Source organism: Temnothorax nylanderi, unplaced genomic scaffold, assembly GCF_030848795.1.
Source record: "Temnothorax nylanderi isolate EJ_2023f unplaced genomic scaffold, tnyl_v1.0 TNYL_tig0092_pilon, whole genome shotgun sequence".
Lineage (NCBI taxonomy): Eukaryota > Metazoa > Arthropoda > Insecta > Hymenoptera > Formicidae > Temnothorax > Temnothorax nylanderi.
Genome location: NW_027249154.1, coordinates 31,008 through 52,049, shown reverse-complemented (window position 1 = coordinate 52,049; position 21,042 = coordinate 31,008). Strand labels below are relative to the sequence as shown.

General features: G+C 40.0%; 1 long non-coding RNA gene across 5 annotated transcripts; it reads left to right on the top strand.

Moving 5' to 3' along the window:
* The first annotated feature begins 12 nt into the window (after positions 1-12).
* LOC139775104 (uncharacterized) lies at positions 13-16,765 on the top strand. Of its 5 annotated transcripts, none has more exons than XR_011718738.1 (5): positions 13-254; positions 370-561; positions 642-729; positions 5,164-5,348; positions 15,053-16,765. It is a non-coding gene; the product is annotated as an uncharacterized lncRNA (long non-coding RNA). The 5 variants fall into 5 exon arrangements; XR_011718737.1 differs by having other exon boundaries at positions 633-729; XR_011718736.1 differs by lacking the exons at positions 5,164-5,348; positions 15,053-16,765 and adding exons at positions 1,131-1,352; positions 1,729-1,793.
* Positions 16,766-21,042: the final 4,277 nt, after the last annotated feature.

Sequence of the window (21,042 nt, the reverse complement as noted above, 5' to 3'; positions counted from 1 at the left end):
AAAGAATCGTTGGTCTCTCTTTGAGAGAGACGAACTTCTCCGTCCTACGATGTCGCGCTCGTCGCGGTAAGTGTCTGCTGGTCGTTACACGTACTAATAAAGATTTGAAATTTACAACGCCAACTTCACACCGACGCGGAGTGACGCGGACGCCGACGTCGCCGACGCACAAACGGCAATTAACTCCCCGCGACCCGCGACGCAAGCCAGCACAGTTATTTCTGAACATCGAACAATAAACGAATTGTCATAAGGTACTGTAATTAATCGGAAAATTCGCTCGTCTCTCGATTTTAGACCGCATGTCACGCTTCGAACGTACATACAATAAGTGATGCACGAATGCGTATATTTCTCATAAATCGACAGGAAGTAAGGTTACGAGTGTCGAGCGATGCGGCTGATCGCACGTATTAATTGATACGACGAAAGACCGACGAAAATTTCGATATCAGCTTATACGCGGGATTGTCTCGTGACGGGAAAAACGTCGATCTTGCTGAGAATGTGTGTTGCGACGAAACGCCGAGAACTTGTGCAAAGTCATCGCGCAATAAACAGGTAGGTGCCGGCCGACTGTTGTACGCAAATCTGTCATATCCTGTCGATAGTATTATTATTATTTCTGCTAGAAATTTCAGAGATCCGAGTGTTTCTTCAAGGGATTCGTGCGCGAAGGAACGAAACAGAGGAAACAAGCAGTGAATCGGGAGTAAATCGTTCACCTTTGTGAGTAAATTTATTTCATTCTTATGAATAATATTGCTTAATAATGCAATGTTCTGTGTGTATGTGTGTCATTGCGTTGTCAAAATAATTATTAATTTCATTAAAAATAGTATTTAATTCTTAATTTCTTAAATATTGAACTCTTTATTATATCGAGTCTAATAAATATGCAAAATAATTAAATAATTAAATTTCGCATACAAGAAGCATTCGTGCGTGTTAATAGACAATTAGTTTGGCAAAATGTTTATGCAATTATATATAACAATGCATAATAATCCTTGAAACACGGTACTTTACAGTCTTCTTAATAATTTAAAGAAAACACTATGCCAAAGTTTACATTTATTTGATGTATTGATATTTCTGTTTGAAATTATATGTACACATCCTTATTACAGGGTATTGGTAGAAAAATTTCGAAATTGCACCGCAAATATGAAAAACGGCAATAGAATGCTTTCGTTGCATTAGTTTGTGCGATAACGATTTATATACGCACGAAGGGTCTGCTACGTGATCTTCAGATTTCCCGCTCGAATATCATTGAACCTCCCTCTCTTACGTGCCTAGACCCAGACGTCTCGACACGCGTTTTACACACACACCCGCGCGGAAAAAAGGTGAGCCCCATCTCGTCACGTCAACGACGTAAGATGCGCTTTGCAAACGGCCGAATCTCATATGAAATAAATTCCACATCCGCGCGTGATCTCTCACCCCGCGCGCTCTCCTATCGCATTCTCGAATTTATTTTATTCGCGAACGAAATACACGCGGTGAATTACTTTTCCGACAATAATTTAACCACGTTAACATTATCGGGTGCGCATTTATCGTCGAGAGTTGTAATCAAATAATCGGAATTAACGTGAAATCGGTAACAATGGTGGGATATACGTTTCGTTGAATTCGCGAGAAATAAGCGCGTTATCTTCCGTTGAACATTTTGTAAATGTTACAAAATATGATGATAAATATTAAAATAGCTTTTGAAAGATTTCAGCTTACATTTATCCTCGTTCCCGCACGAGCAAGAACTTGGAAAGCGATCGTTCCGGCGACTAGACACCCTGTATCCGCATTACTAATGCGCCAGGGTGGAAATTACGAGGCGCGATATCAAATCTGAGAGCGGCGCGATAATCCCATGAAGAAATCCGTCCGTAATCGAAGAAGACAATGTGCACAAGGCCTTAAGGAGTCAACGGGGTTCGCGATACGCGTATATATTATGCGGAGCCAGGTACCGCGAGAGTAGCTCGGATATGTATACCTAAGTATATATTGAGTATCGAACGTGCCCTTGAGGGATAGTACACGGCCGAGCGAGAAGGCGGAGAGGCCAAAGACGAGAATGAAGAAGAGGAAGAGGGAGAGTCGCGGAGGTGGAGAAGGAAGGAAAAGGCGATCGAGATTGAATTATGGCTCGCGGCTTAAACGCCGGATTCAAATCGATCCCATATATCACAATACCTGACACCTTTATTCTCCTTTCTGCGGCCGCATCTCGCCCCTGTTCCCGGGACACCCTATTGTTTTACTTCTGTCTCTTCCTCTTTCGCTCTCTCTCTCTCTCTCTCTCTCTCTCTTTCTCGTTCTCTCGTTATTCATCGCACATGCAATTAGATATGAGCTGCTGCGCCGCGTACAGAATAACCGTGGACGACGTGTCTTGTTCGTATTGCATAACAGACGATTTTACAGATAATTGTAGTACCTCTCAATATAGATTTCAATAAATCTTTCAGTCTAGTTGGTTGAAAACATTTTTCTCTTAAAATGTAAATTCCTACGTGTATTTTTTGCACGCATCTCTTGCAAAGTTTTTTGAATTGTTACATTTGCAGACTCTTCAAAAATAGTTATTGCACACAAAGATGAAATTGCCATGGTGTTTTTTATGATTTACAAATTTAGAAATCGTAAAATCGTCTTGCGATATTATTCCCTTGTTGATTGACGTTTCAGCCTATCGTTCATTAATCAGAAAATTCGATTCGACGGCGATAAATCTGTCGCTCGCGGAAAGTCTTCCACATCGGGTGGAGCTGCATTTCTATCGCAAAGTTTCAGAAACGCGAGCGGAAGAAAAATGTAGATCCGGGAAACGAATGTCATCATATATCGAAGCTCGCAGTTTTGTACTCATCGGTGAACAGAAACAAAAGTTTGTCGGATGGAAATATCATTCGATACCTGTCAAATATAAACCTAGCGCAACGAATGCCTTTTCCGCCATTCGTGTACAGGCAGATTTAAAATTGTCAGACCAAGATACGTTTACGTTATAATTTAGAACAATAAAAACTGAACGATAATAATGATACAGCATAATGTAAAAATGTTAGCAGGAACGTGAGAATAAAGAAGAGAATCCGATAAATAAATTCTCTGTTTTAACGATACATAATCCGGTAAACGTAGCTTATCTTTTATGCATAATTTCTCGGGACGTCCGTTGAATATTCAGGAGTATTGCTTTTCGTCGCATGCGTAAATCGTAAATCATTACTGGCGACGGAACAGCGTTTTTATTTACGCTTTCATTCGCCGGCAATTATCTCGGCGCTAATGCTCGAAAAGTCGAGTTATCATCAAAATGACCCCATAAATTCAGCGTGATCGCGAGCGCGTGCTTTCGCCGACGAGCGAAGCCTATTTTTCCACGCCGGACGCAGAAAAGAAGGATTCGCTATTACGTTGCAACCGCCACCTTTCAGCCCTTCCGTGCGATAATTTTCCCGTGTTTATGGCCCGCGAAACATCCTATCGTTTTTCTTTGCCACCGGCCACAAAAAAAAGAAAGGTTCATATTACTAGAAGCGAGAAAGGGCGGGACGAAAAACTAAAGGGAAGAGCATATACGAGATTGGAAACATGGAAACACCACCGAGTTCCGAGCACGATATCCGCACAATACGCGCTTCTGCATTCGCGTGCACAAGCGCGATGCGTGTGCGCGAATCGGATCGAATTACGTTAATCAGCCGACCACGAGCTTATCGGAAACGATTGATGAAACTTACCGTGAAACATTCGGTCTGCTACCACGAAACTCTATCTTACATTATCCGTGAGATAAACGTACAAAACTGCGACGAGAAATAAACTGGAGATCGATCTGTCTTTGATTTTATCACGAATCTTAAAATTTTCTAGCACAGTAAAATATTTATAGGGTATAATCGAGACGTGTCGTATGACTAAATCTTAAGTGGGATCACTAAATCCGTGCCGTACTCTTCCCGAGAACGCGCCCGAACGAGTTTTTCGAGGCACTATTTACCTGCATCGCAGGTCGACGCAGCCGCGTTTATCGCGCCCGAGACTCGTGCGACGCGAAACCATAAATTTTAAGTGCTCCCTAATCACGCGTGTTTCACTTCCATTGAGACGTTCATGTTTGGTTGTACATACTTACATACGCTCTCTCCCGAGCGATACCCGGCGATACTATGTTGCATCGCCGGCGCATACCAGGCTTACACATCGATCGTATACCGTATCCTTCCTTATCTTTATGCTTTCCGCACGATCTTGTAACCCGGACCGGTACTGGAAAAGAGACTTCCTATTCCATTCCGTTCTGCGCTCGCTGGCGTCCGCCCGGTGAATGCCGGGGCTTGCGCGCGCGAACGAGTTTCGTTATGGGAAATTCTACAGTTGTCCCCGGGTATTGTCGCGCGATAGCGTAAGCGACGTCAAAATGCAGCTTAGTCCACATGAAATGCGACTGTCCGGCCGACCGGCCGGTGATGGTTGCATACAACAAATATAACTGTCGCTATGCGCTTAACGCCGTCACGAATTAAACATGCGTTATTGTAAATGCAATTTGCCCAACGTTGTTCGGTAATTCGCTCATCCGCGCGAAATAAGGGCGAACAAAGCCCTTTCGTCATTCGGGATGAAGTCGCTAAACATTAAATGAGCTTTCAAAATCTCCCAACGGCTACATTTTCACTTTCCAGCTAGCTGCGATCTTCAAAATTTCGTAATGTGCGACAGAGAAATACAACGATATACATTACATTCGTTTTAAAAGCACTTATAACGAGATATATATGAGTAAAACTAGATGTTACTTCACACACAAGTAATAAATTTCATATAACATACATTATCACGCGTAACATTGATACAATGATCGTGCTGTAAGATTCCATGTTTATTCGACACTTCCACGATCGCGCGTGTACGATGCAACAGCGCACAATCATCGCGTGCATCCAAGCAAATCATTGCTCGCCTTTGCAACAATATCACTGCTGCGAGCAACGCTGCGTACGATCGTTCGTGACGCACACGAGAGTGACGATAATCATTTGTCACAAATAATCGGCGAACCAGTCATCACGCGCGCCGGCATACACTACTTGTCGTGCCGTAATTACTACTCGGATAATTTCACAAACATAACGCTGTTCACAGGGCAGCAGCAGCAGCAGCGGCAGCGGCACTAGTCGCCCCTGTCGGCTTCGAACAATTCCTAACGCCAGAGTGATTCGGGAGAGAAAGCGTTAACACGAACAAGCTAAACGCACCACCTCCATTAAAGAGAGACCGCTCATCTACCGAAAGGGCAGAACGCAGATTGAGCTCGGATTAATCTCAAGGTACAAATAAATGCATTTATATGAATAGGCCTCAAAATATTAAAATAAAACATAAAAATTAAAGGGAATTCATTCTTGCTAATTAATCAGGCAAGATAGATTACAATCAAAATATTATAGATATAAATATTGCTAATTCCGCCAATTTTACATTTGATAAGATAAGTTAAAGATTTTATAAATCATGAATAGTAAAATTTTTATCAATTTCTTTAAATTAAATATAGATGTATGTATATAAGTCACATAGTTTTAAAGTATATGTAAGGAATATTAAAACTTTCAAATTACGCTGGGCTATATATTCTCGAAATATCGTTATCATGGGCGGAATGTGAATTTTGCAACTTCGAACGCCGGGTTTTGCCACGCTGTGTTGCTACAGTTCAAAAAACTTCATCGCAGCTATACCTTCCTTAAATTCTTGCATCGTCAAACATCGTAATCAACAAATACGTGGTGCCAAGACATTCGACAATTTGTCTGAGACTAACATAAGATCTGCCCTAAGTCAGGTCTCTAACGACAAAGAGAAGTGGGAAACACGCGCTCTTTGATCGTGAATTCGAGTCGCCGCGTCCGTGCGAGTCTGCGCGTACACACGCATCAATTCCTTCCGTTCTCATTCTCGCCCAGAGAGATTGACTTATCGGCGCGTTTTCCGTTCCTCGCGTTTTGTGCCCCTACCAGGAATTTTGCGGAAATGAATTTGCACGCACGCACGATCGACGAACGAATAAAATCCTGACTGGCACCGGTAAATGTTGCGCTTTGATCTAAACAGCCAAATGAATTCAGTCGTGCGTCGTAATCGACGACTGGGAGTTTGGAAAGAAAATTTGGATTTACGAAATAATATCCATTCTAAAAAAAAAAGTCGGCAACTGGAAATGTTACGAAATGTTACGAATTTTCCCATTTTTTTCCGTTTTAATAATTTACACAAGGCAAACAACGCTCGAAACTTTTTTTATGCCATTTTGAAGTTACAACATTTTCACGTAAAAGCTAAATTTTACGGTGCACAGAATAAAACAACTCTTTAAATTTCACGAGAGCATAATTAAAACCGGTATCTACCTTATTCTTATTACTCTATTTTTATTAAAACTAAACAATTACTTATTTACATTTAGAAATTGCAATATTCACAAATATTCTTTTTTTATAGCTACAATAGAGATAGTAATATATTTCCGCAACAAACATGAAGAGTCACGTTTCGCCCTGGTGAATACGCAAATGAACAAGGATGATTAAATATAAGCGATGATTTAATAGGTCGAGTTTCAAGGAAAATCGTGCGAGTGAGTCCTTTGTTTTGCGCAATATAATGACGCGAAAGAGAAAATACCACGGTAAAGGCCGGACAAGCTAGTGCCAGGACGCGACCCTCTCCTACGATTTTCGCCATATTATTCCGCGCGAAACGGATGCGACGAGGTATCATTACGTTCAATGCGGTTCCTCGACGAGACGAACACATTATTCGTTGTTTTCGCTGGCGAGATCTAAAAGGGTGGATCGCACGGTGCTGCACACAACGAGAGCGAACGGCTCTCGACGAATGCGGGCTCGGTGTCTGCGGACAGAATTGCATCGTCGACTTTTTCAACTAGTCTACAAATTGCTGCCTCTCGAGAGCGCATGTACATGGAGCGATTACACGAATTTATTTTTAACCGTAATTTTAACCGTGTATATTCTAGATCTCGGAGATTTTACTTGTATACGAAAGAACAAGTATTTTTTTCACGTAATCTTAAAAAACAATATCGATATCGAAGTTTTTAAAAGATATTTCTAGATGGAATATATACAATATCAACTATATGATTTTGTATTGCATATTGAACGTAGTTCGCATAACATCACTGCGAAATAATCCTATATCCTAGGAAATAATTAATCCGCAGCGATATGCGAACAATAATTACTCAAACTACATTCCTCGGTAAAGGAGCCTATGTGTCTTGCAAGCTAGCTCGTACCTACAGAGTATACGCACACGTTAGATCGTAATATTACAGTTGGGCCTGTACATACTAAGCTACTAGTTAAGAGTGATGCCGGGTAAAGGGGTGACGACGAAGGTTGCCTTTGTTTGTCTGAAGTACGCGTGTTTCACCAGCTCGAAGTGGCAACGACGTCGGAATGGAAAGAGAGAGAGTGAGAGACCGAGAGACAAGCGGGGGATGGCGATTTCACGTGTGCGCCCTGTAGCCGGCCCAAGCACTTTTAAACGCACCCTCGACTAGCGAAAGAGAAAGACGAGGCGAAGGGTTGAAGGATGTGTGCGTGTGTGTGTGTGCGCGTGTTCGTGTACAAGCGTAATAAGAATATCGCTACGCGACGACAGACAGTTGGTGGTATGTGTAGCTCTAACGTTTTATTTATCAGCGGTGATGACTTCGCCGTCCTCACCTTCGCCGAGGGTCGCAATTCTTCTTTCCTCGGAGTAGAAGCTGAAAGAAGCTTCGCAACTTCCCTTCGCCGCGCGCTCATCGCCGCAATCAGGATCATGTCCGCATTCATGCTCCTGGCATAAGTCTTACTCCGTTTATATCCCGCTACATCAATACTACCCATTAGCGTTTCTGAGGATATTTGGCCTGCGTAATATTGAATCGTGATCTCCTTCATGTTAATACGTCACGGTCGAAATACTCTCTCTCTCTCTCTCTCTCTCTCTCTCTCTTGCCGAGTATTGACCTCGGTTGTAAAGGTGGTCTCAAGAGAGGGCGATTAAATTACACGTGTAGTCAAAAAACGGTGTAAAAAGTTTGACGCTAAGCGATCCTGTCGAGCGAAATAATGAGAAATCCTACGTCATTTCAATTTTATCCTATACTTCTGTCTTGATTCAAATTACATAAATGCAGTCGACATTATTATTAAAAGATGCATAAAATCTGTATTTTAAAAAATATAATTAAAAGTTTGAAACATAATTTCGAAGCCTAACTTGAACATTAGAAACCAGTGTGTAATGCTGTAATATTATTATTAATCTCGTCGCTATAAATTTGTCTAGGTTCCTAAAGGATGGCGAGAGCTCTCGTATCGGCATCCTTCGGCGATCCCGTTCTGGCGGCACCACGGGGTTGCAATCATTCGCTGACATTTCCCACTTTCGCGGTGTACCCACCTATCCACCTAGCTACCGCGGCACTGCTGAAAAATATCGTCAAGACGGCATTGAAATATTACACTGTGTCACACCGCAAGAATTGCCGCGCCGTCGACGGTAATCTACCGCTGTCTCCGCGCGCGAGCGACGATTCGTATTGCTCGCACGAAGGAAACACTAGCACGGTGACATTAAACTCTACAGCAGGTGGAATTCCGTCCCGGAATATAACGGCCACCCCGTATTGTCGCTGCATATCTGAACGCTGCATTAATCAACCATGCTGGGTGATGATATACGTTCGTTTCCGATCGCGTATATAACGATATATGTTTCTATCAACTAATTTCTACTCATCGCATCCTTTTTGTGTACTCACTTTGGAGACGATTTTTTATCGAATATTGATTTGTCAATTGTTATAATTTCGCCTTGGTATATCTTGGCGATCAAGATTTAATTTCTGTCATAGCAAGACGAGCGTGAAATTACGCGTATTACATGGACGATTATTCCGAGTAATGATTGCTTCATTAAGTTTTCTACGCGTAGAAACGGCGCTTAATGTTACTATAATCATCCGCTGCACAGTTGTGATCCTTGGCAATGTGCCAATGGACGCACATGGGACATTACACTCGCGTTGTTACAGATTTATCACTCTAACTGACGTCGTATCCCAACAAGAGAGTCTCGGCATTAAATCAAATCATTAATTAATCCACTAATACTCGTACTTATTTAGCTGATTTATCCGCTAAATCTGTGGCTACAATTAATCTGAAACTTGAATTATGTCTTTAGATTCTCTTCTTTTATAAGAAAGACATTTGAAGCAATATGTGTCTAAGGGCCAGTTCCATAAACGTCGGTTAACTTTTAATCTTAAGTTAACTCACTCTTTGTCTCTTTCTAAGGGGGACGTTAGAAAGAGACGAAGAATGAGTTAACCTAAGATTAAAAGTTAACCGACATTTGTGAAATTGGGCTTAAAAGATGAGTTTAAATATGCCAGAATTATTGGTTATAAATTAATTGAATTAATATTACTGATAATTTAATAAATGAACCGTATAATATCTACATTAATGGACATTACTATTTAATGTCTGAACATATTATGGAGTCAATTTATAGAATTTTGAGGACAGCGGTCGTTTACTCATCGTTTTACATACTTCAATCTTTTAAAGCATTATACTTAACGCGCGATTGCGTCGGTTTGAGAACTATATCGGGAACAAGTAGAGCGTGTCTCTCCCAGCACGCGCAGCATCCAGGACTTTCGTATTGCTTCGGAGTGGGCTATCTCAAAGGCAACATCTCCACGCTAGTCACACGGGAAATGACTCTCGCAATCTTTCCGCTGAATGCCGGTTGGCAGTCGGCGCGGGCCGAGCGGACTTTCAACGGATATTAAATGAAAACATCGGCTTCTCTTTCGCTTCCGCGGATCCACCTAATATTTGCACAGATAGATATCGCAAAGGAGCTGTTTGCGGCTCCGAACCAGCTCTTCTTTTCCTTCTTTCTTTCACCTTTTCGAGATTCCGCATGAGACCGCGCACGTCTTCGCCGCACGAAGACAAACCTTCGTGGAAATTAAACGAACTTAAACTTTCGGCCCTTAACTATTGAAAGACTTCGTAGTATTATTTTATTTAGAAACAACTATTATTATATTTTAAAGTTATATGTTGCATAGAACTAGAGAGGTGATACCGCTACGGAGATCTCTGAAAATGTTATTCACGGTTTCGAAAACACAATATTCACCTCTGTCGTACTATCGATTGCAGTGTCCTGAAAAACGGGAAAAACACGACACGCGAATGCACGATGGAGTTCCAGTGAAATCGCATGAGACCCTAGAGAGATACGCCTTGAAGTAATCTCGCCATTTCGCTGTCTCCATGACCAAATGTTACGCACCGTTACCGACTCTCCTTCGTCCTCTATTTCAGATAGAGAAAGAGAGATGAGTAGATTTTATCGCTATCAATTTACAATACGACTGGCGCGCCACGCACGCGCGCGCGCCACGTCGCACTTTATGATCCTGCTTTTCCGCGAGCAGGGCCGAACAGAGATCTTATCTAGCCACTTCCCGATTATTCCCTCGCCTAGAGAGGCCCTTTACTAATTCACACGATTTTACGGAACCCATTGTCCGCTCGGATGACGGCAAGGCTTACCGTAGATGCTGCTCTTGGCCTACCAAACCTATCATCCTTTTCTCTCCTTTCGAGTCTCTTTGGAGGCCGCATGACGATGATAGACTTCGAATCCCGAAGCAATCAGACTTAACTCTGATCTCCAAACTCTCATTAGTTCATGCGGTTGAACGACCTCCTTTGCTGTTTCTGGGCGAATCAAGATTACAGACGGATCTGGGGAACAATCTTGAGCGCTCTTCTTTGATAGTTGTGAAATTCATGACAATGGCATTAAAACGAACTTTCGCCTTGACATAAAATATGCATTTTCTGTATTCGCAAGTTCTTACTGTGAATTATTTCAACTAAAATAAATTTATCATCGCGAAAACGGCTTCCAGATTGCTAAAAATATTTGAATGAGAGAAATCTTTATAAATGCCTCGAAACTAATTTTTTTCAGAATCACAAATGTCCATTATAATCAACTAAAAGTTTAAGCTACGGAATACGACAAGAAAAAAAAACGTCTTTGCCTAAAATTTTTAGTTTTTAAACTTTAAACCTCCAGCGCGAAAAACTGCTCGCAAGTTTATAAAAATCTGACGTTATATAAATCCCACTATAGATGGAGGTAATCGGATTTCTCCAATAAGCTCGCTATACTCATTGTGTCTTGTTTCCTCTGTTTCAAATTTTTATGATATATATATAGTATATATAATATAATCGTACATATATATATATATATATATATCGTGGATGATACGGACTTTACATTATTCATACATATCCTGCACAGATAGCTATATCAAAAGAAGTGAATATATACAAATGTGCTTCATTTGCTAACCGTTGCATTTAATTAACGTGATAATTGGCTGACAGAAATAATGAAAATGGGTAACTTGTTGATATTACAATCTCAGTAAAGCATATATTCTACTCGTAATAAATTAATGCAACTTATTAATGGTACTAATTGGTCAACTCAATTTGTACATTACACTATTTTTCATGTAACGTATGTAGTTTTGTTATCAGCAGGCAGATACTGGCAGGGTCGATTAATTTGTTAGATTAACATTTTTCTACCTATTTCACTACGTTATTCTTTTTTCTCTTTCTTGTGATATTATATACAAATACAACTGCTACCTATAATTTGTGACGAACATATGCATATGGCGAATGAAGGCAGCATAATCGCATAAGATGCATCGCTGTCGCAGATTTCGGAAAGTTCCTGGGTCGATTCAAGGAACAACGACCTTTAAATCTCCCACGCAGTGCGCAAGCACTACGAAAAAACATCACATTGAACTATATTTCTGACTCTACTGCTTGCTCATTCTTTTTTTTTTTATTTCTTTATGTAAAAAGCACATTATCGTAGTTACCATTAAAATCCTTTACGTTTCTTCAAATTCATGGCTATAACTTTATATCAATTTCTTTGGATTAATTAATGCTTCTTGTCGCTTTGAAAGATACGCTTAAGCTTTCCGGCGTAGTTGAGTTTATAAGAGAAATATTGAAATAGAGGAACTCCTTAGTATTATAATATCTAATATTATTGCAGTAAATATAATAATAACGAAACTTCTCTCAAATAAATCAGCTGTTTATATCGAAGAGACATTACAGTGTATGAAAGATTTCCGTTTCTGCGATTCTCTCTCTGTGAGCACTCTTAAATCTGAAAGCTTTCGTATCGAATGTGATTACAGCTATACAAAGCTCGTGAGTTATATTTACAAGACAATGATTCTCCCTATTATCTCATCGAGTTTGTTGTTTCGAATTTTTCGTGAGCTTTTTTTGCCCCACGCTCTTCTAACTTCCCATTATTTTCCACAATCTCAATGCGTCGGCGAGGCCGTCGTCTGATCTCCCGGATGACGCGGAATTGTCCTCGTCGGTGTCGAAATTCGAAGTTACGGTTCAAAGTAAGGAACGAGTCTCTATCAAAGGTTGTTGCGTCTCGCTGCGAGACTCCGACTCTCATATTCCGCGCTGTCGCGTTTCAGCACTTTATTCTCGTCCTCCAATCTCGCCATCTCCACCTTCCCCAACATCATGCTGTCAGTCCTTCTCGCTTGTCGTTTTAATCTTTTTAGCCTTCCGCTTCTTTTCTTCCCTGGACATTTCCAACACAGCGACTGATTTCGCGGGGCAAAAAATTTACATGGTTTATTTGGTACATTTAGGTATATCGACGGTTCGCATTATAGCGGTTCGTGACATCACGGTCCACTGAAGATTTGAAAAAAACGTGACAAAATGGAACGTTTGAGTAATATCGGCGTACATCGACGAATATTCATCCGTTCTATATTTACACTGGTTACCGCAATTTTTTCGGCAAACAGATCAGTTTCCCGTTATTTATAAAAACTAGATTGTTTGATTTAATTGTGAGATCGTTTCTTTATATAATACGTGAAATAGAAATATTTTTTAATGTCCTTAAAATAATGTTACTTGTGATCAAATTGTTTATGAGACATAATCTCTCTGCCTTTTCTTCCTTTTCTTCTTTAAGAAAAAGGAGATTTTTATTTCAAGGGGAAACTCTCCGATCGAGTAGACGGAAGACTCTTTACTTAGAATATTTTTCGCATACTTTCGCTTTTATCTCGGAACAGCACTACAATTAGATATATTATTTATTAATACTGAACAAGTGTATATAACATCATAAACTCTTATTCATTGATATAAATATAGAATAGTACTATTTTTATATAAAGCGATCTCCATTTCCCATTTTAGAAAGAGAAGAACTTTTACAAAACTTATTTGTTTTTACATACAACTATTCAAAGTAATTGCGTTAATCAAATGTACAAGTTATTTTCAGCAAACGACAACTGAAACTCGCGTGCGTGCGCGTATCACGAGGGTAAATTTATTGAATTCCTGGACGGTGCCCTCCGCGTCCAATTCCAACCCTTTGCGTCGACGCTACGAGAGGCGGTGCGTCTTATCGCATTCACACGCATCCTCACATTTGCAACACGTATTGGTGGTGTGTCGACGAAGACACTAAAGCGCACTATGCGTATACACGCACACGCACGTCGCCCACACGTCGTCCGGCCGAATTTATTTAACCCAATTAAGGAACCCCCGCCGGCAATCTTTTGAGCAACTGCTCGGTCGATTGAAAGTTACACGTGTTTTTGTCAGTTCTCATTTAACACATACCGGGTGTGTAACCGGATACGAAACCATCCGAAGGACACGGAGGCAATGGCGGGCAGCGCCGATCTGGAAACGTAGCACACGCTGTGTATGGGGGGAAGAGACCTTATACGTGTCGAAGGCCAGCGATTCCGTTTCGATTACGAAGAATCGAGAGAGCCGATACGACGACGGGACAGTCCCGTCGTGCGATGACGTACGATCAGCGTATTTTGCTAGGCAGAAATGCAATCGAACACCACTCCATCGAATTTCACGACTTTGTACGTGGAAATATGAGTGTGCAGCTTCATGCTCAATAAAATACGTCAATTGCAATGATTTTCGAGGAGTATTACCTGTAAAACATAAATCCTCGTGTGATATAATCCGATAAATCGCTTATATTTTATCTCGATTTGTGAACCTTATTCTGTATTTTTGCAGTAAGTTCTGACATTTTTTTTTATATATATACGAAATTATCGTCCCCTTTGCTTTCTGTACGAGAGAGATGATCCGTGCCATCGGCTGCTGATCGCAGTCCCTCGAGACCGGAGTCGGCGTCCCGGCGAGAATATAATATTTTTTAATATAATATTTTTTATATACGAAATATATACGAAAATTAAAAATGTTTATTTAATTTTTAAATTATTATTCTCTACGGTTTAGGGGAAAGTAGTTTTAAAATATTTAAATAAAATTAGAGGAGAATAATGTAGGATTTTCAATTTTGCTGTTACGCCAGGCTAAACGTAACAGAAAATTAGAAAGAGCGATAAGAGAAAGGTAACGACTGTAATAACAGCGTTATTATTTAATTGCAGTCCGATGTACATCTGGCTGAGTTTTTAATAAGATCTTTTGGTAGAGCTGGTATCGTCATCCACGCTGGACTTAGCCATTTTCCTAATGAAACAACTTTCCCGATGTAATTAACAAACTCACTGTTGCACAAATGTATTAGGCTATCTCATGGGTTTCTCATTTCGCAGCAATGAGATAAAGAATCATGATATTGTACGTATTCACATATGTATATGCATATTCACACAGTGTTGGGATGAAAAGAGATGTCTCCTCTCGTGTATTATAAAAATAATCGGTACCAAAATTTTAGATGCGTAAAAGCTACGATAAAAAAATGTTTAGCATTAATATTGTTATTATTAATATTGATCAAAGCAATCGGGTAACGTATTCCATAACAACATTTACTTTGTTTGCAGGGGATTTGCACAGACGCGTTCAGATAACTGCCGTAAAGATAACTGCTTTTCACCGTGGGTCCACGATAGAGGAAGCCAATTACTATCTGCACCGTATTTGGCATAATACGAATGGAGTACCATCGAGTACCAGTTGCGTCTATTTCGTATCAGGTGGAAGCCAATTGTGCAGAGCGAGCGAACCCAGTCGTATTCCTGGCGCTAACACAGCGCGGCGCTAAATTATTATAATGCCCATCGGACAAAGCGCACTGTCTCGCTTGAAATTCTATGCTAATGAATTAGGGGATCGAACTTGATCGAACATACGCTTTCGCATGAATGCGTTGTCGGATATATTATCTGCTTAGGTTCTTAGATTACTTATACGCCGAACTGAAGCCAAGCTTAATTAAAACGTATGGCGAGTCATCATAAAAGTTTCATTTAATAAACCAAAAGTAAAAATAAAAAATAAAAATTATACAAAATTGACAATTATTGCAATTTGAGTAATTAATTGATATATATGTATTTTGCTGCATAACAATATAAAACGAAAATTTTTTCCAATATTATACATTGAAATATAATTTAAAAGTCTCATTAGCAGCAAACACAATGCATTGTTCACCCAGTTACATATGTTGTCCGCTTGGAATTAATTAAAAAACGTCCGATAATCGTAACGTCCATTAATAACGTGATTAAAACTTCATAGCTCTTCGTTGAGATCACGCATGGATTAATGTCTACAAAAATATTGGCGAGATATACATTATGCGCAGCGTATATTATACCGTTCGCAAGTATTATGCGTTAATTATTTCTAGCATTGTAACGTTTGCGGTCCGGTGTAATCGAAACTGAATATTTCCCGTAATATTATGGGATAATCATCGGTTCTGCCCATCGAGCAGAAATATTAAACGCAATTAAACGTTTCCCTTTGGTAAACGCGCGTCGCATGTGAGAATACAACATTCGCCTAATGCACCATGGATCACGCGGATGTAGCTGGAAATGAGATAAAATCTTTCGCAAACGATTTAAGAATATATCCGAATCTCGTAAGTCTAATTGTAAGACGAGAAATAGATTTGCTTACTACGAATCTCAATAAAGTAAAATTTGTATCGATTTTTTTTATATCGTATTGAAAACAAATCTATCTTTACTCTTCGAACGATTACTCTACCATAATGAAACGATATTCAGATGCCGGATTGAATTGAGATTTGCGGATACGTATAAACTTAATATCATCCCTAGACGAGATCCGTAACGAGACAGATATCTTGGCTCGCCACTTGACCTGTCAATTATAATAAGACGCGTAATGAATGAACGCCTTCATGACCCGCAATTGGAAAAAAGACGAGGAGAAGGAAAAGCTGATTTCCTTTGGCGCATCGACCGTCAACGAGCGCTAAACACGACCGGCTTAACCCGAGATGCAGTAATGAGCATATGGGATAGAAGTACACCCGCAGAAGGGCCGTCACTTATATGTATCTCCGGCGTGTCTCGCTGCGACAAACCGTATAATATGACTCGCATTATACGAACGACGCAGATCCATGCACAGAGAGCTATGCGGAACTTTGCTTGGCGTTGTTCGTAACGCGTATCCTTAATCTTTCCGTGGTAAATCTGAAATCTTGTCTTCTGAAAAGACATAATATTATAACAATGAATATACATCGTAAAATAATAAAAAATTATGAAAACCCATTGCCAATTAAACTTAAATCTTATTTTGACAATTATTTGATATTTTATTATTTTACATTGACATCTCATGAATATTTATATCATTTATTAATAGATTATTATAAGATTATTATGATAAAACGTTGTATAAAAAATGCAAAAAGGAGATATTTAAAAAATGTTATTTGAATGCTTTAATTATATTGCCTTCGTATGATTCGGGAATTACTGGTTTCCGAAATTAATGATCTATTAATCCAACAATCTACGAAAAGCGACTAATTTCTTAAATCATGATTTTAGGACAAAAGAGAGTTCTGCAGGCTTATACAGCAGTAGTTGCGATGTCTCGAAATAATTAAGCCTTTATACTTCGACGTCGCGCTTTGATCAGTCAGCTCTACGTTTTATATTTTAATATCCGACAAATGAAAAAAATCGTGGCAACACGAAGAAGGCGATACACCGGCTGAACCGACGTCAGGACACACGAGATGATTCACATTTTTCGAGAGAAAACCTAATATGAATGCGCTAGTTGTCGGTACCTCGCATTACGTAAGTTAACGTTGCAACCTGAATGCGACGTTTACGCATATGTTCGAATACGTCGATGCACTCCGACGTTTGTGTTTGCTTACGCGTATATGCGTGCCTACGCGTGTGCACGCAGCTTTCCATCGCATCGCGCACTAATCATGGTAAAAGCAGCTGGCAGCGCGTTATATCTGTCATCCAGCGTATTTTTCCTTATTTATATAATGGAAATATGAGTAGTGTCACATTCGTGCCTTGGAATATCTCTTTCTACTATTTTTAAAAATACTGGAATTAATTATTCCATCGCAATGAGTCTAAAATAGTTTGTCTGTATACATTGGCACAATAACGCGTCTTCGGAGATTAATCTTTTATACTAATAATAGTGTTTAAAAAAAATTCCGAAAAGACGCAATCAAATTTTTAATAAGACTAGCACCACAGACGCGCGCTTCGCGCGCGCTATTTAGCTTTAACATTATGCTATTACTATTACACTATTAATTTCTTGATACACACAACTGTCAAAATATACGATGACAGCTGCAAATGAAGTAAGCGCAGCGAGAAAACCAATCAGCATCGCGGAAAAGCGGCAACAATAAATTCGACTATCGACTTAACATGCCTTTTTTTAGAAAGGAAAAAATTTTTTCGAATTTTATAAGAGAGTCTGTATGAGAATTTTCTGTTCCACTTTATACAAGTTTAAATTGAATAAAAACATGTATGGATGCTATATTTTAGAATGTAGGAAAAAAATAATACGTGCAGTATATCTTTGTGTTCTTAGTGGTGAAAATTAATTGAATGGAGCACTTAACCCGTTTGCCCTTAGACCGCCGGTGTCAAGAAGAATTATTGGATTGATTAAGGCAAAAAGGAAAAAACGTCGTTGTAATTACCGGCGCTAAAGATCGCCCCGAGATCGATTACACGCGTCGCACGTTTCAGCCATGTGCTACGTCGCATGCAATCATAGCTTTTTAGATCTGCATCCCGCTATTCCTGTCCACCTGCGACCATCAGTAGGGCAAATTGTGATTTATGCGAGCGGCGTGCGACCGTCTGACGAAAGAGAATTGTGAGCGTAATGAGTTATGGACGCTCGTTCCTAATTCAGATATATGGTCGTGTAATCATCCTGCTTAACGCTTGTGTCACCGCGATATCATTTATTCTGTTTTTTTTTTATCCAGGATTATCCTCCGTTATCGCGTACAACCGCGTTTTAATCTTGGCTAAAGCGAATCCTGACTTGTGACATAATGAACCGAAGATGAATAAATTATTAACTATTTGCGAAGATGCATTCTCTAATTTAATTAAAGATCGATGATTATATCTTTATCTTATACATTTATTCGTCAGATTTAACAAGAGATTGTGAAAGTAATAATATTATAGGAATTAATTCGATGATAACAAAATCTGTTAACAGTTATTAGACGTTTTAGGTAAACCTCAGTAATTAAAATTATTGAGTGACACCCTCTAAATCTGATATCGTAGGATAAAATGATAATATTTCAGCGTGGTTCCGTGCATGAGCTTATACACGGTCGCGTTCTTCAGTTTTAATTGAGCAGCGGTTCGTGGCAACAACGTCCGTGTCGTATAAATTGCGGTAATAAATGGTAATTATGTTACTGCATACTGCGGTCGCCCTATCGATTTGCGCCCGCCTATGATTTAATATCCGCGACCGTTTTACTATGAAATTGCACTCGAATCGGATAACAGCGCCTGGTAGTTATCAAAGAGGCGAACCCCCCCTCCTCTCTCTCTCTCTCTCTCTCTCTCTCTCTCTCTCTCTCTCTCTCTCTCTCTCTCTCTCTCTCTCTCTCTCTCTCTCTCTCTCTCTCTCTCTCTCTCTCTCTCTCTCTCTCTCTCTCTCTCTCTCTCTCTCTCTCTCTCTCTCTCTCTCTCTCTCTCTTTCTCTTTCTCTCTCTCCCCCTCCCTCTCCCCTTCTCTCTCTCTCTCTCTCTCTCTCTCTTGCTCTCTGCGCTCTAGCGTAGATCTCTAGGGCTGCATGTTCGTTGAACCAACCCCCGATAGGTGCACTTTTGGGGTAGCCAGCCAGTCCCCCACGGTATAGTGGCTATGCTTCAGGGCCTCAAGTATCTGCCGAGAGGCGTGTAAGGGCAAAGGACCTGCATGCCATCCGTGATACGACAAGCCTCCGCATCCAAGATGAGATTTCAAATATTTCACGAAGCCGGCGTAATTTGTTAATGAATCAACCTTTGGAGGACGTTTACTCGAATTATAGTTTGTCCACTTCCCAGATAGCACAGTGGCGTCAAATGACGTATTAATTCCGTCTTAATGACGTTAGAAACGTCATTTGCCGTCACTGTGCTATCTGGGTTCATAGAGCTTGTGAAATAGTTGTTCTTCTTGCATTTATGTGTGATTCTCAGCAAAAAATTAAATACATTATGACGTTAATTGAGGAAATCTAAATTTTTTTAGATAATACAGATGAATCGATAATTTCATGATTCAATTATTGTGACACCGAATAAATCATTTAATATGAAAATTTTAAGATCTTGAAATACATGTATCGTATTAGTAACATAAAAGAATTTTAGAAGCGTACAATAAAGGACGGGAGAAATTTGATTTTACCACGTACGTGAATCGCTGATACTTTCTATCACGAGCTGGAATGTTGTAAAAGTATTCCTGCCACGAATACTTTCAGATAACATAGTACAAAGCTAAAGGGAAAATCTAACGGTTCTATCATGCCGTGTTATCTTTTTTCTCCTTTTTACTTGTCATCAGTCGTGGAGTTCCCTTTGAGACACGTGAGCTCCCGCCGCAAAGCACAGGCAATTTTGGTTTAAAAGCAAGGCTTATCTTCGAGTTATATCATGCGCCGATATCCGCGACAGTTCATAAAATACGCAGCGAAAAGCTAACTTTTGCACAAGACATTTTTCCGCGAATTTTCGGATTTTAATGAAAATAAAATAAACAAAAAATAAATGTTCCCACATACATATAACAGAACAATTATGGAAATGTATTTTCAATATTAACGAACTAAAGAGACCAATTAAACTAAAATTAATTTTAAATGGCTATTAAATATGTAACGCAAAATATCATATATAATTTTCCGAATACTGCCGAAGTAATTTACTTTAATTTTGCCGATAAAATCTGAAAATCTGAAAACGTGATTTATACCAAACTTCCGGAGTTAATTCATTCTTCCGATAAAATTCTCTTTATTGAGAATAGTTGTTGACCGCGGCAGCAAGCGGAGTTTAGCTTATTCGAGGAGTTCTTTGCATCGCGGAAAGCCGCGGAATAAGGCCGACCGATCGTGTAAAATGAACGACGTCATTAGCGCCGTGAATCGCGCTTGTTTCCCGACCCAAGCAGCCCATACCTCTCTCGCATTCTCGTAATTCAGTCGGCACGACGTGAATGCGCGAGACGTCTCGTTTTCGTCGACGTGCCGACATAGCGGGGTGTATATCCTGCTAAACGTCGGGCAATTAAAAAAAACGGGGAGCAAATTAGCCGGTACTATAGCTCATTAGTTTTCGCCGCCTTGTAAACGCGCGGAAACGTCGAATGGCTGAATACCGGATATCATCGGGATACATTGCGCCGCTCCTCGAGCTCGCGCAAATACAGACACACAGACACGAACGTGGCTCGCAAGACGTGCACACGCGCTACCGAGCTTTAATTAACTCCGCGAAACACTATTGTAAAACGTTTGCCCTTAACTGCGG